Genomic DNA, 22,029 nt, shown 5'->3' with positions numbered 1-22,029 from the left:
GCCCGCAGTTGGAAGACCCGGGTTTGCTTCCCAGGTCCTCCCTGCATGAAGTTTGCATGCTCTCCCCGTGTCTGCGAGGCTTTCCTCCCCATGCTCCAGTTTCCTCCCACAGTTCAAAGACATGCAGGTTAGGTGCGTTGGTTATTTGAAATTGTCCCTAGTGTGTGCTTGGTGTGTGTGTGCCCTACGGTCGGCTGGCACCCTGCCCGGGGTTTGTTTCCTGCCTTTCGCCCTGTGTTGGCTGGGATTGGCTCCAGCAGACACCCGTGACCCTGTAGTTAGGATATAGTGGGTTGGATAATGGATGGAATCAATGCAGGGGTCTGAGTCTTCAAGAGCAAATCAATTACAATGAATTCAAAAGGAGTTAATTAACAGCAAAAACAGGTCACTAATTAAGAAAATGGTTAGAATGAAAACCTGCAGCCACTGCTGCCCCCCAGGACTGGAGTCGGGAACCCCTGTTCTAACACAACAGCAACAATAGCAACAACAATGCTACACATGATGGAGCTCAAAGTGCTTTACAGGATGATGAAAGAGAAAAAAGACAAAATGTATAAAAAATAAAATTAGGCAATACTAATTAACATAGAATAACAGTAAGGTCTGATGGCCAGGGACGACAGAAAAAAAAAGAAAAAAAAAACTCCAGGCGGCTGGAAAAAAAAAAAAATCTGCTGGGGTTCATAGGCCACGAGACCACCCAGCCCCCTCTAGGCATTCTACCTGGCATCAATGATCTCAATCAGTCCTCATGGTATTCAAGGTTCACATGGAAGAACTTGATGATGAAGGTCATGTGGACTTCTGGCCTTTAATCCATCAATGGAGGGACATCACGGTTCTTTAATCGGGTGGTGGGGGTGCAGATCAGCATCACAGAATAACTGGAAAAAGAACAGCAGAGAACATAGGGGTTAGTATGGACCTGAATGATAATAATAATTAACTGAATATACACAGCATCAGGATTAAACTAAGATGAAGCTCTGAGAAAGCCATGTTACAGTAATGAGATGTTAGCAGTTTTTTAAAGTGCTGCACCGTATCAGCCTGGAGAATTATTATCAGTCAGCTATTCCAGATTTTAGGTGCCTAACAGCAGAAGGCCGCCTCACCACTTCTTTTAAGTTTTCCTCTTGGAATTCTAAGCAGACACACATTTGAAGATCTAAGGTTACGATTTGGAGTGTCAGGTGACAAGCAGAGTGAGATTATTTAATGCTTTGTTCACCATTACAAGTATTTTAATGTCAATTCTAAACAGCACCGGTAACCATTGCAGTGACGCTAAGACTGGGGTGTTGTGCTCAAGATTTTCTTTTCCTAGTTAAGATTCTAGCAGCTCCATTCTGCACTCATTGTAATCGATTAATGTCTTTTTTTTTTTTTGGGTGGTCCCGACAGGAGTGCATTGCAGTAATCTAGTCGACTGAAAACAAAAAGTATCAACTCATTTCTCAGCAAATTGCAAAGTTGTAAGAGGTCTAACTCAAGTGAAAAAATACTGTCCTAGTACTCCGATTAATATGTGATTTAAAATTCAGGTCTGACTCAATAATTACCCCTACATTCTTTACCTCCGTCTTGACTTTTAAATCGAGTTTATTTCTAAAACTCTCATAATCACTAGTCACTAAGATTTCTGTTTTCTCCTTATTTAGTTTGAGAAAATGACTACTCATCCATTCGGAAACACAAGTAAGACATCGGGGGGTCAGTGAGACAGGAGAGTCGGGGTCATCAGGTGCTGTTGATAAATACAGCTGCATGTCATCAGCATAGCTTTGGTAGCTCACGTTATGCCCCGAGATAATCTGACCTGATGGAAGCATGGAGATCAAAAAGAGCAGCGGACCCTGGTTAGAGCCTTGTGGAACACCATATAGAATATCATGTGTCTTTGAGGTAAAATCCCCACAACTAACAAAGAATTTTAAAGTACCTGCCAGGTACGATTCAAACCAATTTAAGACACTGCCAGAGAGGCCCACCCACTGACTAAGGTGATTTCTAAGAATATTGTAATAATAATAATAATAATACATTTTATTTATATAGCGCTTTTCCCATGCTCAAAACATTGTGGTCAATGGTATCAAATGCAGCACTCAGATCTAAGAGGATGAGAACAGATACACGGCCTCTGTCTGCATTTACCACAAGTCATTGACTACTGTAACGAGTGCAGTTTCTGTACTGTGATTTGTTCTAAAACCCGACTGAAAATGATCAAGAATAGCAGGTTTATTCAGGTTATCATTTAGCTGCGTAATGACTGCCAAAATTGCACACTTTAAGCAGTCCTAAGAAGACGGCTCTTCGATCTAACGGAGTATAAGGTCGATTAACGTGAATGGGATTTCATTTTAATCTGTGCAATCCAATTTCGGATTCTGACGGAAGTATCCGTTACAATCCCAGCAAGTCCTACTGGGAAATGGAGTCCAAGGCAGCAGTCTTTCTTTTTGCGCAGACGCTAATTTTCTCTTCGGCGGCCTATTGGTGAGATGTGTAAATGGGCGGGGATTCGTCGTGCCGGTTGAAGTTTTTACTTAGCTTTACGTGGGTGGTTGGCTTTGTTAAGCATATGGGGGACCGTGATTTTAAATGAACAGACTTGCACCTCAGGTGTCGCTCCACCAGGTAGACGAAGAGAAGAGATTTAGCGAGTGACGCCAGCGTCAGGTGAGTGTTTAAGACCCTGCGAGACTGGAACTCACAGCCTCAGTTAAGGCCGCTCGCAGTGTGCTTAGTGAAAGGTGTGCTTGAGCAAAAGCTCTTAGTCCCCACGCTGTTGAGTTGGGGTGTCAGACTGAATTTTATGGAGTGCTCAGATAACACTGTTTATACCCAACGTAGCCGGAATATGTCAGCAAACAGCTAGCGCAACATTTTTCTTCACCGCTTAGACAAGCAAGTACCTGTCTGATCGTCGCTCTCGTATAGCCTGCCTCGCGTCTGTCTTGAACCTACCTATAAAGCGGAATAATAATAATAATAGTAAATGGTGAAAAATGACATCGGAGAATAAAATCGAGTGAGACCGGCAGTCGGGGTACAGGCGAGAATTACAAGAGAAAACAAAGTACATGAGTTTGCATTTGCATTAACGTGCGTCTAAATCAGTTAACTGTTGACCACGTTGATAATCCGGCGCTGGTGACGAAAGACACAGACCATGGATAAAATCACATGGAGTACGAATGGAAGTGCAAACGTTTTTTCTCTCCATATTCAACAATCGACTCGGTGGAAACGGCAACAGAATCGTGATGGGCGAACGATCTGTCGGGTAAACTGTGGAAAGATGGCAGTTCCGGACACCTGAGCAGCTTTTAAAAGTGTGCGAAGTCAAGCTCTCGTCGTCTTCATGAGATCGCTCTGTCTTCGGCATCTCGCTAAAGTTCTTCGTGACTGTGAGGAATGCCACCTTTCTTTTCCCAATTTCTTGTTTGATTATTATGAGCAAAGAGTTTAGTCGTCTCGATTCGTTGTGCTGCCCAGATCAACGCTGGCGGACCTGCACATTTTGGGGGCCCTGAAGCTTCAACTGTTGGGGGTCCAATCACAAACACAAACACCAACGAGGTCTGTGTAACCACTGTTATCTTTTTCAGTGAGGTTGTTCCACGATAAATCATCACAATTTTTTTAAGTATTATTTTGCATTGTGTTATTGGTTTATTCTTTTGTTAAAAAAAAAAACCCGTCTTCTACAGTAGACACCCAACATTGTTAGTAATGTGGACTACAATCACCAATGAGACCCCTCCAGTATTAGGGGTCCTAAAGCTTAAACTTATTTTGAAATAATTTATATGTAAAACACACGTTAAAGTAGGTCTTTGAGAAAACTAACACGAATTTACATTTATTTATTTGGCTGCTGCTTCTATTCAAAGTAGTGATGGGGAAATGAAGCCCCTAATGCTTTGAGGCTTTCTTTCAATTTGTGCCGAAAAAGATTCGATGCGTTGAAGCCTCAGCCCCAGTATGAACAGCGACATCTGGTGGTTAACTGAGGTCAAGGCAAGCTCTCAAGAGCGTTAGTGAAGCGGCACTCAAAGGCTGTGTTAATTTTTATTTCTGCTAAGGTCCTTGTCCATTTATACTATTTAACTTTTGAACGCCGTTTTCCGCTGTTAGTCGCCATCTGTCACCAAAGCTCTCCAAATCTCTCCTCACAACCCAACATTGCTGAATGAGAATGATGCATTTTATATAGGCTACCTGTTCATTTAGCGCCAAAGCTGTCAAACCAATGCCGCACGCTGTAAAGCACTGATGACGTTCGAAGCTTCAAACGTCACGAGTCACGTGACAGCAGTGTTTCGACACTGATTCGATTCACTACGCTTTAGATTGACTGATGCTGCGGTATCATTTTCCTATCTCTAATCCAAAGCAATTTATAATATCTACGGTACAATTGGTTACATTTCTTTTTTCTCAAATAGAGCACAGGCGGGTAAACTGACTTTCTTAGGGCCACACAGTGTCAGTGGTGGGATTTGAACCCACCACATCAGGGTTTGAAGTCTAAAGCCTTAATCATTGCGCCACATTAATGTCTACATGTTTTAAATATAGATTAAGTGAGCCGTGAATTCAGCACCTCTGGCCTAGAATTTAGTTCTGTCGCTTAATGAAAATCTCATGCAGTTTTTGTATAGGGGATCCATTCATCTCAGTGGGGCTTTTCCTTCTGTTTAGCAAATTTATCACATTTTGTAAAATGAAACGCTTACTTTCGTGTTTATTACACACAGGTTACCGAAGTGTAATGCACACAGCAGCCTATAACTGCAGTAACAGACTGTAATGTGATGTAGCCCTTTGCTTCCCAAAGCTGACCTTAATGGATTAAAGCAGAAGTCCTCAACTCTGTTCCTGGAGGGCCGCAGTGGCTGCAGGTTTTCATTTTAACCATTTTCTTAATTAGTGACCGGTTTTTGCTCCTAATTAACTTCTTTTGAATTAATTTTAACTGACTTGTTCTTGATGATTCAGACCCCTTCATTGTTCCTTTTTCCTTATTTAGCAGCCAAACAATAATGAGATACAAAATGAGCCAAAACAACTGGTGTCTATCATACAATATCTGAAAATAAAGAAAGATGAGGGTCTCAGGAATGTTGATCTGCTCAGGTCCTCAAAACATTTGAAAAAAGAAAATCAACAATTTCAGAAATGTGTGGAATTGCAAAATCAGAGCAGCAACAAGCCATGGAATTAAAGAACAAGTTTAATGAACGACTTGACTTGGTTGGTCTTTTATTGGCACACTCGCTTCACATTTCATTTCTGTTTAAGGAAAGAAATGAAACAACTCAGAGGAACAATGAAAAGAAATTCAGGGGAACAAAACTTAAAAAAAAAAGTTAATTAAAATGAATGCAAAAGGAGTTAATTAGCAGCAAAAACTGGTCGCAAATTAAGAAAAGGGTTAGAATGAAAACCTGCAGCCATTGCAGCCCTCCAGGACCAGAGTTTGAGACCACTGATCTAATCTTTGAGAGAATGGGAGGGCTGGAAGGGGAGGTTTCCAATTGTAAGGGCCGGACGCCCCCCCCCTTCTATGGGGGTGAGTGACCAGGGTAGGGCTTAAGAGGGGGTGGATGTGCTGAGTGAAGTGGATTCGGAGGAAGGAGACTAAAGGCAGGGCCCTTTCTGATCTGTTTAGGGCCCCAGGCAAGTTAATTACATATTTAATTAAATATAAGTACATGTGTACTTATAGAGTAATACAATAATATAACTCTTTTGTATTTAAATGGAATAGAGCCTGGTATTTACTTATTTATTTTTTTCTAAATAAAGATCTATTTTATAAAGATTCTTTGTCACCAATCTGTTTTAAAACCAGGGGTTTATGTCAATTCCCACCCTTATTTATTATATCTTAGGAATTTGCTTATATATTTGTAAAAAAAACCTCACACTGTTCCTGTGTAGTGCTGAGGTGTCTCCTGCTGCACTTGGGTCCCAATCCAGGTGGTTTGTCGTGTGGTGGGTGTGGCAACGTGCTGTCAGCACATATTCCTCCTTTATATACTCAGCAAAAAAAGAAACGTCCCTTTGTCAGGACTGTGTATTTCAACAATAATGTTTTAAAAATCCAAATAACTTTCCAGATCTTCATTGTAAAGGGTTTAAACAATGTTTTCCATGCATGTTCAATTAACCATAATCAATTAATTAACATGCACCTGTGGAATGGTCGTTAAGACCTTAACAGCTTACAGAAAGTAGACATTTAAGGTGACAGTTCTAAAAACGCAGGACACTAAAGAGACTTGTCTACCGACTGTGAAAGATGCCCAGGGTCCCTGCTCATCTGCGTGAACGTGCATTAGGCATGCTGCAGGGAGGCATGAGGACTGCTGATGTGGCTAGGGCAATAAATTGCATTGTCCGCACTGTGAGACGCCTAAGACAGCGCTACAGGGAGACAGGAAGGACAGCTGATCATCCTCGCAGTGGAAGACCACGTGTAACAACACCTGCACAGGATCGGTACATCCGAATATCACACCTGCGTGACAGGTACAGGATGGCCACAACAACTGCCCGAGTCACACCAGGAACACACAATCCCTCCATCAGTGCTCAGACTGTCCGCAATAGGCTGAGAGAGGCTGGACTGAGGGCTTGTAGGCCTGTTGTAAGGCAGGTCCTCACCAGCAACAACGCCGCCTATGGGCACAAACCCACCTTCGCTGGACCAGACAGGAGTGGCAAAAAGTGCTCTTCACTGACGAGTCACGGTTTTGTCTCACCAGGGGTGATGGACGGATTCGTGTTTATCGTCGAAGGAATTGAGCACGTCTGGGACCTGTTGGATCGCAGGGTGAGGGCTAGGGCCATTCCCCAGAAATGTCCAGGAACTTGCAGGTGCCTTGGTGGAAGAGTGGGGTAACATCTCACAGCAAGAACTGACAAATCTGGTCCAGTCCATGAGGAGGAGATGCACTGCAGTACTTCAAGCAGCTGGTGGCCACACCAGATACTGACTGGTACTTTTGATTTTGAGCCTCCCTTCATTCAGGGACACATTGTGAAACATTTTTAGTTTATGTCTTATGGTGTTGACTCTTTTAGTGTTCATACAAATATTTACACATTAAGTTTACTGAAAGTAAAAACAGTTGAAAGTCAGAGGACGTTTCTTTTTTTGCTGAGTATATATTGTTGAGCTTTTGAAACCAAAGCCTATTTAGCATAAAAGGCAGCCAGTTGAGAAGCCACTCGACTTGTAAATGACTACACCGTATCTGGACAGGCTAGTGTGGAGTTTGGCCTGCTTTGTTGAGGCCTCATACCACTTTGGCCATCCATTTTACTTACATTTTCAACACCACCACTCTAAAAAAATGTATAACAAAATTCTCATTAACACAAAAATTAGGCAAAGGAGATGCAAATCAGTCTAAATACAAAATATTAAATTGTACTCCTTAAACTGCAGCAAAAAAAGTCAAAAAAAGAAGAGAAAATGCAACAAAAACAGCAAAACTCACACAGTGAAATCCCAACTCCATCAATGCACATTCAATGAACCCCAAGGGACTGCATTTCCCTACTGTCCTTTCATGGGGTGATTTGCAGTTTATTGTAGTGGTGTTCTTGCCTCTCGTGTTCGATCCTCAAAACACAATAAACATAGATATTTTTAAAAAGTACATAAATAACCTATATCTATTATACAGTTAGGTCCATACATATTTGGACTGAGACAACTTTTTTTAAATTTTGGTTCTGTACATTACCACAATGAATTTTAAATGAAACAACTCAAATGCAGTTGAAGTGCAGACTTTCAGCTTTAATTCAGTGGGTTGAACAAAAAGATTGCATAAAAATGTGAGGCAACTAAAGTATTTTTTTAACACAATCCCTTCATTTCAGGGGCTCAAAAGTAATTGGAGAAACTAAATAACTGGAAATAAAATGTTCATTTCTAATACTTGGTTGAAAACCCTTTGCTGGCAATGACAGCCTGAAGTCTTGAACTCCTGGACATCACCAGATGCTGGGTTTCCTCCTTTTTAATGCTCTGCCAGACCTTTACTGCAGCGGCTTTCAGTTGCTGTTTGTTTGTTGGCCTTTCTGTCCGAAGTTTAGTCTTCAACAAGTGAAATGCAGGCTCAGTTGGGTTAAGATCAGGTGACTGACTTGGCCATTCAAGAATTTTCCACTTCTTTGCTTTAATAAACTCCTGGGTTGCTTTGGCTGTATGTTTTGGGTCATTGTCCATCTGTATCATGAAACGCCACCCAGTCATTTAGCTGGATTTGAGCAGACAGTATGTCTCTGAACACCTCAGAATTCATTCGGCTGCTTCTGTCCTGTGTCACCTCATCAATAAACACGAGTGTCCCAGTGCCACTGGCAGCCATCACACTGCCTGACTTCACCGTGTTTTACAGATGATGTGCTATGCTTTGGATAATGAGCTGTTCCACGCCTTCTCCATACTTTGTTCTTGCCGTTATTCTGGTAGAGGTTGATCTTGGCTTTATCTGTCCAAACAATGTTTTTCCAGAACTGTGCTGGCTTTTTTAGATGTTCTTTAGCAAAGTCCAATCTAGCCTTTCTATTCTTGAGGCTTATGAGTGGCTTGCTCCTTGCAGTGCACCCTCTGTATTTACTTTCATGCAGTCTTCTCTTTATGGTAGACTTGGATATCGATACGCCGACCCCCTGGAGAGTGTTGTTCACTTGTGTAATGGAAGGATTTTTCTCTGTAAAAAGCAAAGGTGAAATAAAGAGAGCAGATGGGCGCTGGTCGCTTCAGCGCAGAATCAGCTACAGAGACTAATGTTTTGGGAAAAACAGCCGGGAATGTTCTAAAGATACAGCCAAGGCTATGTAAGGAGTTGTTTTTCACTTCGAGAGGCTTTTTTCACATGTAAGCATATTACTGTGTCTTCTGGTATCAGGCACTAGTCTCAAGGCCGAGTAGAAGAAAAATAGCGCCGTGTCCTGTGGAAGGAGGGGGTATGCTGAAACTGATCACTTCTGCATGCACTGCTTTCACGTACGCCGCTTTTGGGCAAGGACACCTTAGTATATAAGGGAAGGTTCCGCCCTCAGTTTCTTTGGACGCTCAACCGTAGGGAAAGGTGCACACCACCCGGTCTTATCTGATAAAAGGCACACGGGGTTGATCCTCTAACGAGACTGACATGCGGGCTCCCTCAGTCTACTGGTCTAGGATGATGGCTCTGGGTCTTTTGATGTATGTTACTGTAAATATAAGTTTGTCTCTTTAAATATATTACTGTAAGCATATATATTTATTTCTATAACCTATTGTTACTGCATTATACTATTCATATGTATTTATATGTTATAATTGAATAAGTAAATTTTATTGACGTATCGGACCTCTTCTCTCTGATTTTTGCCCACTTATTCTAAAGAACCCCTTGAATCATTTTCCCAAATCAAAACAACTTGGTTGGCTGTTGTGAAGGGGTTTCTCTTCACCATGGAAATGATTCTGCGATCATCCACCACTGTTGTCTTCCGTGGACGTCCAGGTCTTTTTGCGTTGCTGAGTTCACCAGTGCTTGCTTTCTTTCTCAGGATGTACCAAACTGTAGATTTTGCCACTCGTAATATTGTAGCAATTTCTCGGATGGGTTTTTTCTGTTTTCGCAGCTTAAGGATGGCTTCTTTCACCTTCATGGAGAGCTCCTTTGACCACATGTTGTCTGTTCACACATGCAAGCAGCACACCTCAAATCAACTCCAGACCTTTTATCTGCTTAATCGATAAGACATAACGACGGACTTGAACACACCTGCCCATGAAATAGCCTTTGAGTCAATTGGCCAATTATGTTTGAGCCCCTAAAATGAAGGGATTGTGTTTAAAAAAAATGCTTTAGTTGCCTTACATTTTTATGCAATTGTTTTGTTCACCCCACTGAATTAATGGTGAAAGTCTGCACTTCAACTGCACCCGAGTTGTTTTATTTAAAATTTATTGTGGTAATGTACAGAACCAAAATTAGAAAAAAGTTGTCTCTGTCCACATATTTATTTATTTATGTATATATATAAAATCCAATGTCTGTCTGGCTGGCTGTTTGTCTGCCCATTTTTCACGAGAGAACAACTTAACGGATTTAGATCTGGTCTTTTTCTATAGGCTGATTGAACATTCCGGTTGATTTTGCAACTTCTCTCATCACTCTAAGTATCACAGTTCACTTGCAGCAGCGATTTATTTCCACGAGTCTGAGAGACACGCAGTGGGCTGAGGGGAAGTGGGCAAGGCCCTCCACACTCACATGTCAGCCTCTGGGCATGTACCTTACATTCACTTAGCTAGCAAGCGAGAGAACCACTTAATGGATTTACATCGGGTGTTTTCAAGAATTAGCTTGAACGTTCTGGTTGATTTTGCGACTTCTCTCATCGAGCTAAGAATCATAGTTCACTTGCAGGAGCGTTATATTCGCGCTGATCCGAGACTGAGGCTGCGGGCCAAGGGGATGGGGGACATCAGGAGTAGGGAGCCGGGCAGGCCCTTCCTACATGTCCTGTTTCACTACTACGTGGGAAGAGCCATGGGGAATGGCTAGTTCTAAATATTTTTTAAATAGTCATACATTAAATGTAACTACTAAGGCATAAATTAACAGAACGATATTAACAGAAATAATCATAATAAATAATTTAAAGTGAAAAATTAAAAAAAACACCAAGAAAAGGAATATAAACATCACATAAGCCAGGGAAGGAACCCTGGAGGTGCATACAGGGCTATTGTGATTCCCAGCTGGTCCACAACACTCAAAAAGACGATAAAGGCCTCAACAATGTACATCGGTCCCACAATTTCACACACATGTCAAAAGCCAAAGTGTAGCCCTCACTCCTCACTCTACACTCTTAAAGATCACATGCCAGGGTTACTCTTCAGAGCAGTGCCATAGGGGAACCATTTTCGGTTCTCTAAAGAAGATCAGAACGCACCTGCGCTTATTTGGATCGAAAACAAGCTTCATTCAGTAAATAACCATAAACAGATGGTAACAGATTTGTGAAATAACAGCTCTTGATTTTAAAAGGACTCTAATTGCATACGATAACACAAGCAGGTTTCCTTAATCTGTTAGTGTCCTGCTACGTAGCCTGCCATCAGTTTCTTATTCAAATTAGGAAGTTTTTCAAAACACAAAAAAAACAATTTCATATGCAAAGAACCCTTCCCAGAATGAAATGACACTTTGTCAAGCAATGGCTCAACAAGGAACCACACAACTCGATAAAGAACAATAATATGCCATTAAAGAAACCAGGATGTTTAAGAGTATATGGCCTGCACATGCCCAACAATGGGCAAGAGATGTTAACAAAAATACATTAATAAATACAATTAAAAATATCTGCTGGTGAGGAGAGATTCACTGATCTTGACTTTGCTGACGATGCTGTGATCTTCAATGGAGGCTCTGATGGGGGCTCTCAAGAGACTGAGTGAGGAGTCTGAGGGTCTGGGCTTGTGATAAAAACCAAGAGCCAGGCCTTTAATGACCTCTTGGGCACGGCCATCAGCAGAGTGTCTGCCTACGGAGAGAGTGTCGACCTCATCAAGAGGTTTACTTACCTCGGCAGTGACATTCATGTGACTCTGGTGACTCTTCACATGAAGTCAGTAGATGGAATGGGAGAGCATGGGGGGTCATGAGGTCACTGGAAAGGGGTGTATGGCACTCCTGATATCTCTGCAAAAGTACGAAGGTCAAAGTCTTTAGAGTCCTGGTGCCTCCTGTTAGTGAGACATGGATGCCATCCAGTGACCTGAGATGAAGACTGGACTCCTTCAGTACTGTGTCTCTTCAGAGAATCCTTGTGTGCCGCTGGTTTGACTTTGTGTTGCTCATGGAGTCCCGTATGAGGCAAATGACCTGCATTGTGAGGGAGCATCAGTTATGGCACTACGGCCATGTAGCGCAATTCCCCGAGGGTGATCCAGCTCACAGGACCCTCATTGTTGAAGACCAGAGTGGCTTGACCAGGCCAAGGGGACACCCACATAACACTGTTTCAAATAGATGGTCATTTCCAGAGGGTGGGACTGGACCACGTGTCTGCCTGGGTGTTGCCAACCAGGATCCTGAGCTGCTTCATCATGTAGTGGGTGCGGCAACGCTCTGAATTCAAAATTTTCTTAAAAAAAAAAAACTCTAAAACAGGAACCAAAACAAATTCCAAAACCAAAGACGGTGCCTTAAGACAAGCAGGGGTTCAAAACAACGAAATGCTAATACAGAAAGGAAGCGTAAACCAAAGAACAGAAAAATAACTTGAATGTCATTGCTGTTAAATAGCAGTGAGGCTGGGCTGCAGCATCAGGTGGCCCTGCCCCCCTAGGCTTCACATCAAAAACTGGTGGACATATCTGTTTCCTGCAGAGGCATTAGCTCTCTTGGAAATGTGTTCTTTTAATATTGTGGCTTATTAAATAATTAAACAATATCATAATATACCAGAAAAGGCGATATCCCTCCCATAGTGATTACGGCGGTACAAGAATCACATGAGACAAAATATCTTTTAGCTTACATTTACTGACGTTTTACGCAGTTACAGACGGGAGGCATATGGACAGACTTTATCCAGGTGGGAATCTGGATCAACACAGTCAGCCATTTTTTCCGTCCCTACGCTGGGAGGGTTTCCAACACCTATTGTTGGCACAGCCTCGAAGGGTCTGGCCACTGTCCAGACCTTTTATATGGTTCTTGCTTCATTTGCTGGTCTTCTCGTTTCCAAACAAGGGCTGAATTCCTCTCCCACAAAATACAGAAATATCATAGTGCTTACATGTCGATTCTCATTCTCCCAAGAAGGAAAGAAGGTTTGTGCTGATAGAGGACAGAAATACCCTAACCTGTGTTTAAGCTGACTATACAAGCCTCCAGTTGTCTTTGGCTATCTAATCCAATGCTTGGTCAGCAATTCTAACTGCTGAGCCTCTGTGTGCCACAGTTAACATGCACATGTGAATAAAACTCATAACAGTATTGTCCAGATACAGTGACATAAAGAAAAATGTAGTATTACAAGCCACCCTTTGTCACTGGATCTGTGACAAAAAACAATATTTGAAAGTCATATCCACAAAACAAAAGGTACTTGATCCCCATCACAGTGTCAATATTTCAAGTCATTTGGGACATGTGAGATGTAGTATCACTATAGCTTCTGTACCATTCATCTAAAACCAGCGTAAACATGGACAAACAGTTACATTTAACATGCTGTTATCAAGTAGTGATATCTCATCAATGGTGTTAGTGGAGATTTTTGCCCTGTTATTTCTTACATAGTCTGTGTTGTGTCTACATATTACTGAATTCATGCAGTGGGTGTCATAGCATCAGATTATATTACAATCCTATATAGCATCTTGATGGATTACTATTCTTTGGCACTTCTATCATTTCTAGCTTCAATATGTTGCTAGATGTGCCCACCCTTTGATGTCTGATCCCTTTATGAGTTACAATAGTTGTAACATAACTCAGATGCTATTCTAGCTTCATTGCTATGATTATTAATTGTTCTTAACTAGTATTATTGCATAATTGTTCATTCACTATCTGTTATCCTCCCCAACTTCACTATCAGATGTTCTATTCCAAGTTACCAATTTACAAGTTCACATCATTGATAAATCATGCATATCCTCATACCTTTGAGCCCTTCTTATAATAGTTTCAAGTATATTCCTAGACTTGCTATATATATATGCCTTGTCCAACTCAGTGGTTTGTTAACAAAGTCTCTTTCTTGGTGGCTTTGCAGATTGGTAACTTTGCAGATCCGTCTGAACAAAGTGTGACTGCTTCAAGGCACTAAAGTTTGTTGTTACTGGAACAGAAAGTAAACAGTCCTTTTATCATTAGGGAGCTCATAAGATGAACACATGGTGACTGTCCCTTTTAGCAGAGGTGCACTTCCCTCTAGCTTGCACTGTATTCAGTGGTCATTCATGGGAGCCTTCAACAGCTGTCACATCACCTCAGTGGCCACAGCCTGTCCCTGCCACAGTCCATAAAACTTGTCTTAGTTCATGGCATCAAATCTGAGTAGCTGGACTTGCAATCTTTCTTTAGTTCTTTACTCCGTTCCCTCTGGAAAGCAAGTGTTTCTTCACCAGCTATTCTCAGGTATGTGCAACAGATTAAAAGTCATTAGCGCAGTACAGTCTCTGTAAATCTTCGTTTGTGTATACACCACCTGTTACTTCATTCATGAAACTTTACCACTGAATGGAGAGGCTTTAACCACTAAATTTAATGGCTAAACTTAATTAAGCTACTTGCTATGCTAAACTAGCGAAGGGTGGAAGGTAGAGCAAATACATAACATAAAGCAATTATTTCCCAATCATATGTATCATACAAATGCAGCATTATAAATGACAATTCTAGACCCGCAGTTCAGTCTCATAAAATAACAGCAAGAAATAGAGTAATACATTTAAACTATGCTAGTGACAATGTTTCTTCAGTAGGATCATACATTACACAAAATTAACACATTGCCTCAGTTATCCAAGTGTCTTAACTTATAACAGGATGTTATATACAATGGTTCTAATGTATAACTGAATAATCCATTTTGCTATGTGCATTATCACTGAGCATTAACCTAATACATTGATGCAATAACAACTCTTCCTAAAATTAATCACTTACAGAGACAAATCAATAAATGTATTTCAATTCTAATACAGTCTGTAATTACTGAAGTGATAATAATAATAATCATTTGTCATACATCAAAATATGTAAACCCTCTATACTGTTCTTTCAAAGAATGAAATCAGTCTAGTGTTCATTTGTTTGCATATTGTCATTAAAACATTTAACACTTGCACTAAATCAGCATGCAAGAAAATTATTCTAATAGCTGCTATTCATTAATTTATGATTGATAAATATTCACTATCCTACGATTAGATTATTTCTAATTGCTATGCCCAAACTTGCTATTAAGCTATTTTTTGCAACTTGTATAAAACATAGTTTGTTTTCCATCCGTTGGTCACTGGATTTGCTGAATCTGGAGAACAAGAACATCTATAGATTTTAAATGCAACTTTTATGCTTATAACACTTTTCATGAAATTCAGATTTGAAAATTCTTCTCTTTAACTGACCATGTTACAAGCTATTCTGAGATTCGTCGAGGTCAATAAGTCATGGCGTTATTTAAACTCTGCATCTGTTTGCAGGCTTCAAAACACAGACCAGGCACAGATTGTGTTATCAATCACCAGTCATGATCACTATTGATATTCACATGTATTACATTTAACTTTGAATATTCTTATATGGGACGTCTCCCATTTCTACAGTTTAACATTCTTAGTCAGCTGACGAACATAGAAAGACAGACGTACAAATGACATAAACACGCATCTGCCACCCCAGACTCTGAATAAAAATAATTTATTCGTCTTTTATTTTCTTTTCTAGATTCTAAACTCTGCTTCATGTCCAAGTAGAATTACTTAGCTAAAGCAGAAATTCGTTCACTAGAGAACAGACAATCAACCTTCACTCGTTTCAGTCATTTCTACACACAGTATTTGGCAATTGCTTCATTCTTTCACATGTATTCACATACTCACGTTCTCTTTTACAACAATACTTCATTCACAGAATAAAGTTCTCGATTTCTAGCACACGTGCTATAAACTCACTCGAGGTTGTGCTTTTTTGTTTATCTATAGGGTTTCACCATGCAACATACTTAAGCACGTCTTTTCCTTCATGCTTATTATTAATCAAACAACATCTCAGGCCGCAAGCTGATATTACTGAAAATATTAGGAATGCTTCTTACCTCAGTTTCATACGCTATTTTCCAGATCATGGAATTTTCGTGGCGAACATCACGACTCAGCGTCAAACGAGGGTAACGTATTACCCGTTGGCGATCCGTAAATTCTGCGACAACAAGAAAATCCACGCGAGGAAATCACGCAGCACAATTCCACAACAAGAAAGTGTTCCCAGAAAAAGTTATGCGGTCACAAAGAATATTCTGACTTAACAAGGAAAACATACATGCTTGAACCTTTATCTCATATCACCGGGCAAGTGTGCTAACCACTGCGCCACCATACATTCCCTTAAGAGTTCCCAAAATACATAACCTCCATTCATGCACAATCGGGCACATGCTACATATCCGTGAGAACTTGTCTCCCTTATTATTTAGTATTATTAAAAGAGTATTTTTCCTTTAAACTTGATCAGGGTTTAAAAGAAAAAATGTTTTGCACGTTTATAAGTTTTAAACAAAAGTGGAGACATTCTTTTTTGATTTGCTTTAAACCAATTGTTCTTATTGTAAGTTTTAACCCCAAATGTATTTATTCTTTTTCCACTTTGTTGTTCGAGCTCTTTTGCATTTTAGCGCTATATGTGTACACCGTTTTACAAATTCTTTTAAACATTAGCTTATAAAGTATGTTCGTTATTTAAGCTATATTTAAAAGGTAATTTAATTATTTCTGTGTGTTTAAACACACGGCAATTTCTTAAAAGTACCAAAATAGGTGGGGGTTTTGCCAAAACCTTTAACCTTTACCCTTGTAGGTAGACTGATAGAAACAGCTGGCGTCTTTTAGACTGCTTGTAACACGTGGACGAAGCTTGTATTTTTGCATCGAGCTGCTTGGATGCCATTAAAGATTTCTACAAATTATTTTAGCGATCGTGATTGAGACGTTATGGATTCTATCGCTGTTGCTTTGATTTCATCTTTAAGTTTTTTCAGCTCCGCTGAATTACCACGCAAACGGCAAGGTGAGTGCAATGCCTGCATGTCTTGTCTGCCTGCCGCAACTAATATACAATAACGCGCCGTTCTTTATAGCCTTCAATATTGTTTTCTAAAGGCTAGCGATGTAATTTATTGTAAATACGTGTTTCCCAACACGGCATTTACTTTTCTAGGTAGATTTTGGGCTTCGACGGCCATTAATTAATCTGTGCTGCCCCTGTGAGTGCCGTTTCATTTTACTGGACAGCCAGTCTCGTGCCATCAGTTTCAATCTTGTTGTATTCCATTTATTTTGTCCAATTTTAGTCCCACTTATGCGTTAAACTTAAAAGTCCAACCTTAAAGTTCACTCTCATACCGTAGGTAGCAGACGCTACCACGATTCGCCGACAGATGTCGGGCTTTCTTTCCAGCCTCATGCACTGTGCCGAGTTTGACAAGTCCGCCTCTTGTCTTTTGATGGGATAAATTAATCAGGCCAGGCATGTTAAGGCAGTTTTTAATTCTCGGCCGGAGTCCATGACCGTCGCGCAACCAATCCGAAATATATATATCAAATATTATTACCGAGCCTCCCATTCATCAGTGTAAGCATATGTTTAATATATATATAAAATATTATAATTAATATATAATAATATAATTATTAATGTAGCCACAATCCTGCCGACTACGCCATTATGTTTCCTGCAGAGGCATTAGCTCTCTTGGAAATGTGTTCTTTTAATATTGTGGCTTATTAAATAATTAAACAATATCATAATATACCAGAAAAGGCGATATCCCTCCCATAGTGATTACGGCGTACAAGAATCACATGAGACAAAATATCTTTTAGCTTACATTTACTGACGTTTTACGCAGTTTCAGACGGGAGGCATATGGACAGACTTTATCCAGGTGGGAATCTGGATCAACACAGTCAGCCATTTTTTCCGTCCCTACGCTGGGAGGGTTTCCAACACCTATTGTTGGCACAGCCTCGAAGGGTCTGGCCACTGTCCAGACCTTTTATATGGTTCTTGCTTCATTTGCTGGTCTTCTCGTTTCCAAACAAGGGCTGAATTCCTCTCCCACAAAATACAGAAATATCATAGTGCTTACATGTCGATTCTCATTCTCCCAAGAAGGAAAGAAGGTTTGTGCTGATAGAGGACAGAAATACCCTAACCTGTGTTTAAGCTGACTACACAAGCCTCCAGTTGTCTTTGGCTATCTAATCCAATGCTTGGTCAGCAATTCTAACTGCTGAGCCTCTGCGTGCCACAGTTAACATGCACATGTGAATAAAACTCATAACAGTATTGTCCAGATACAGTGACATAAAGAAAAATGTAGTATTACAATATCTTAATCATAACAATATATTAAATAAAGATAATAAGAAGGTTGGTAACAAAATACATCAAAAGGAAGAAAAGCAAAAACATCTGAGATGGGGATGGAATTCAGCCACAACACACACATTCAGCTTTATGTATTATTATTGTTATTATTTTATCCATCCATCCATCCATTATCCAACCCTCTTTATCCTAACTACAGGGTCACGGGGGTCTGCTGGAGCCAATCCCAGCCAACACAAGGTGCAAGGCAGGAAACAAACCCTGAGCAGGGTGCCAGCCCAATTATTATTATTATTATTATTTATTAAAATAATATTTTTCTATATTGTCCATTAATATAGAATTCAGGCATTAATTTACTTTATTTGACTTACTTTTTTCTTGTATCAAAATCTGTGGTTTTGATTTTCCACTTACATCTTTCCACTAATTTTTTATTTGTTTATTTATTTTTTGTCCTTATTTTCTTGTAAATTTATTCATTCATTTTTTTTTTCTCGTATATGTATTTTTTTTTTAATCCTTTTTTCTTGCCACCTCTCTTTACGTATTGTTAGCTCCTGCTTTGAGTTTCCTGTCGAACACCGTCACATCTGAAAGTGCTGGAACAGCAAGGCCAATTTATTTGCTTTTGCTAGACTCCGAGGACTTGTGGACTTGAGATCAAAGCTGAGCATGAGATGAGGGTTCAGAAATTCAGCTTTCTTATTTACTGGTATTGTCATGTAGATGTGTTCAGCAACACAGGAAGTAATACCTTTTGTAGCAGACCACCCCATTTTCTAGGCAAGCAAAAGAGCATAAAGTCTTCAAGTAAGTTCATGTAAATCGCACTTAATCCCTTGGCTCCCACAACCATATCAAGTATGTGACTCCTCGCTGTACGTCACCAAATGGTTGTTTTCTTCTTTGGTTCTGTTAGCACAGCCTCTATCAGTTTCTTTCTCCCCCCCACCCTTTTCAGTCTGCTCTTCATGCTTCAGAAGAAATGTCTTCAGTATACACCAATTGGTCCGTTTCCTAATATTGTGTTGGTTCCCCTTGTGCTGCCATTGAGGCATGGAGTCCAGAAGAGTGCCCTGTGGTTTCTGGCACCAGGATGTTAGCAGCCGATCCACTAGGGTCCTGTAAATTGGATTAGATTTGTTTTACAACAGATGCTCGATTGTGGAGAGATCTGGGGAATATGGTGACCATGTCAACACCTTCAATTCTTTGTCATGTTCCACCAAACATCCACCATGTTGGTCTGCAACAATCTTTAGGTAGTTGGCACGTGTCAAAGTAACATCCACAATACTGCTAGGACTCCAAGTCTTCCCGCAGAGCATTGCCTATAACATCACACAGCCTCTATCGACTTGCCTTCTTCCCACACAGCATCCTGCTGACATCTCTTCTAAAGGTAGACAATGCACACCTTCTTCTATTGCTCCATGGTCCAGTTCTGATGCTCACATACCCATTGCAGACTATTTGAATGGTGGACAGGAGTCAGTATTGACACTCTGACCAGTCTGCAGTTACACAGTAAGCTAGGCTGCACTGTCTGTTCTCACACCTTTCTCTCATGGCCCGCAGTTTGTGCTTCAGTAGTTGTTGTGTGGAATCAGACCATATGAGCTAGCATTTGCTCCCCACATGCAGCAGCAACCCTTAGGCTTATAATATGTGTGCGTGTGTTTGTTTATTTATTTATTTATTTATATAAGGTGATCATTATTTAATTTATTCTGTGATAAACATTTTCTTTTTTTCAGTTTTCTCTTAAAATAAGAGGCTACCTTCTTTCTGAAGAGATTTTCACACTCAAGTGTATGGTGCCTCCTTTATAAGGCTATACCTGTGAAGAAATCAAAGCAGAAGGAAAAGGAAGATGCTGCCATGATTTGAAGCTTTCACGTTGTAAAAAACATGGAGCTAAGAGGGGTCCTGTCTGAGAAAGATAATTGTGAACAGGAGTCTTTCCATTGCATTAAGAAGAACTGCCACATGAAACAGGAGGACTGTGAATGGGAACCTGCTGAAAAAAATAATAAAGCTATTGACCAGGTGATTAGTACTGAACAGGATCATTCTAAGCATGTGTCTATCAGCTTGAAATTTATACACATATAAATATATATATTGTAGCGACCTGTGGTTGAGTCTTAAAGTTTTCAGAGCCGAACTCAGCCGTGCACTTCCCCCAAGCTGGTCGGCCAGCGGAATGCCAGCGCCATGCACGCAGCTGTACCCAGCTCATTAAGCAAGCGAGAACTCATGTCCCATACACCGCACGACTCTGAGTGTCTCAGCAATCATTGCTTAGATAAAATCTTAGCAATACACAGCTCTGTGCTGTTGTATCTCTTTATTAGAGCAGATAGTCAGAAAACAAAGCTATATCTCATTGCATAGCCATTGCCAAGGTCATTAATGAAGCCACCTTTCTCATTGATGGTAACTATTTACAATTTAATAACCCCGGACGGCAATAACCCAAACCCACCCCACCAGTTGAACACAAACACATACAACAATTACAACAGGAACAATAATTCGATTGCCTTGCTAATTTAACACAACAGTAAACTTTACATAAATTACCCACAATGCATCATGCCGCCAGCGCTGGCTGCCGGGTCACTACACTAATATATATATATATATATATAATCCAATGTCTGTCTGTATGTCAGTCCGCTTTCCACAAGAGAACTACTTAACAAATTTAGATTGTTTTATTTTCTATAATTTGTTTGAACATTCCAGTTGATTTTGTGACTATCATTGGTTAGTTCACTGATGGTACCAATCTAAATGCACGAATCCGAGAGAGACACAGAGGGCTGAGAAGGAGCAGGGCCTTCCTCATTCGCGAACCAGCCTCCGTTCAAGTCACTGTACCTCTCGACATGTGTTGAAGTGCACTTTGCCTCCACTTAGCTAGCGATACCTGTTTGTTCAGCTGACGTTATCATCTAGAGATTGTCAGAGGTGGGTAGTAACGAGTTACATTTACTCTGTTACATTTACTTGAGTAACTTTTTAAAAAAATTGTACTTCTAAGAGTAGTTTTACTGCACCATACTTTTTAGTTGAGTACATTTGTGAAGAAGAAACGCTACTCTTACTCCGCTACATTGGGCAACACTTGATTAGTTACTTTTTGTCCATTAGATTTGCTATATTTTTGCCAGAGAGAAGCCACCAGTAGATGTACCGCATGACTGTATCACCAATCAGACATAGCAACAATAATCACATGGCTCCATTTCACAAATCAGATGTAGCCATGCAGTCACATGACCACATACAAACTGTATCGGCATGGTGGCACAAACTCCTCACAGACAGCAGACAGGGAAAGAAAGAATACAAGTGGAACCTCGGTTTGCGAGCATAATTTGTTCAGAAACTTGCTTGCAATCCAAAGCACTCGTATATCAAAACGAATTTCACCATAAGAAATAATATAAACTCAGATGATTCATTCCACAACCCAAAACTATTTATATAAAAATGATTAATACAAAATATAAAGTAAACATTCACAAAACAAATTAACCTGCACAAAGAATCATGGCTGGTGTGAGTGAGTTTCTAAACTCTTGTGGGATTTCACCCAACGGGACGACATGTGGAAGAGCACCCTGAAGCAACTGCAGGCTCCCAGCGCTGTAGCAGTTCGCCGTAAAAGCAAATCTGAAAAGATGGCGGTCATCCTATAAGCACCTGCCATTGATGGGTGATACAAGCAACATTATAAATGTGCAGGGCACAGTATTACTTGGCCACTGACCTGGGCACGACCCTGCCTGACTGCTGTGTCTGTGTATAGGAGAGTGGCAGATCCCGCTACAATAAATAACCA

The 22,029-nt window shown here is 40.5% G+C and overlaps 1 protein-coding gene across 1 annotated transcript in view; it reads left to right on the top strand.

The window, feature by feature from the left end:
• Positions 1 to 2,556: 2,556 nt before the first annotated feature.
• The window catches only part of LOC120528887 (zinc finger protein 665-like), a 61,618-nt gene continuing 42,145 nt past the window's right edge, over positions 2,557 to 22,029 (top strand). The window contains exons 1-2 of the mRNA XM_039752964.1: positions 2,557 to 2,691; positions 19,934 to 20,225. The gene's annotated coding sequence lies outside the window, so the exon portion shown is untranslated. The remainder of the gene's footprint in view (positions 2,692 to 19,933; positions 20,226 to 22,029) is intronic.

Source organism: Polypterus senegalus, chromosome 4 (genome assembly GCF_016835505.1).
Source record: "Polypterus senegalus isolate Bchr_013 chromosome 4, ASM1683550v1, whole genome shotgun sequence".
Classification (NCBI taxonomy): Eukaryota; Metazoa; Chordata; class Cladistia; order Polypteriformes; family Polypteridae; genus Polypterus; species Polypterus senegalus.
This window is presented reverse-complemented; position numbering and strand designations above follow the sequence as displayed.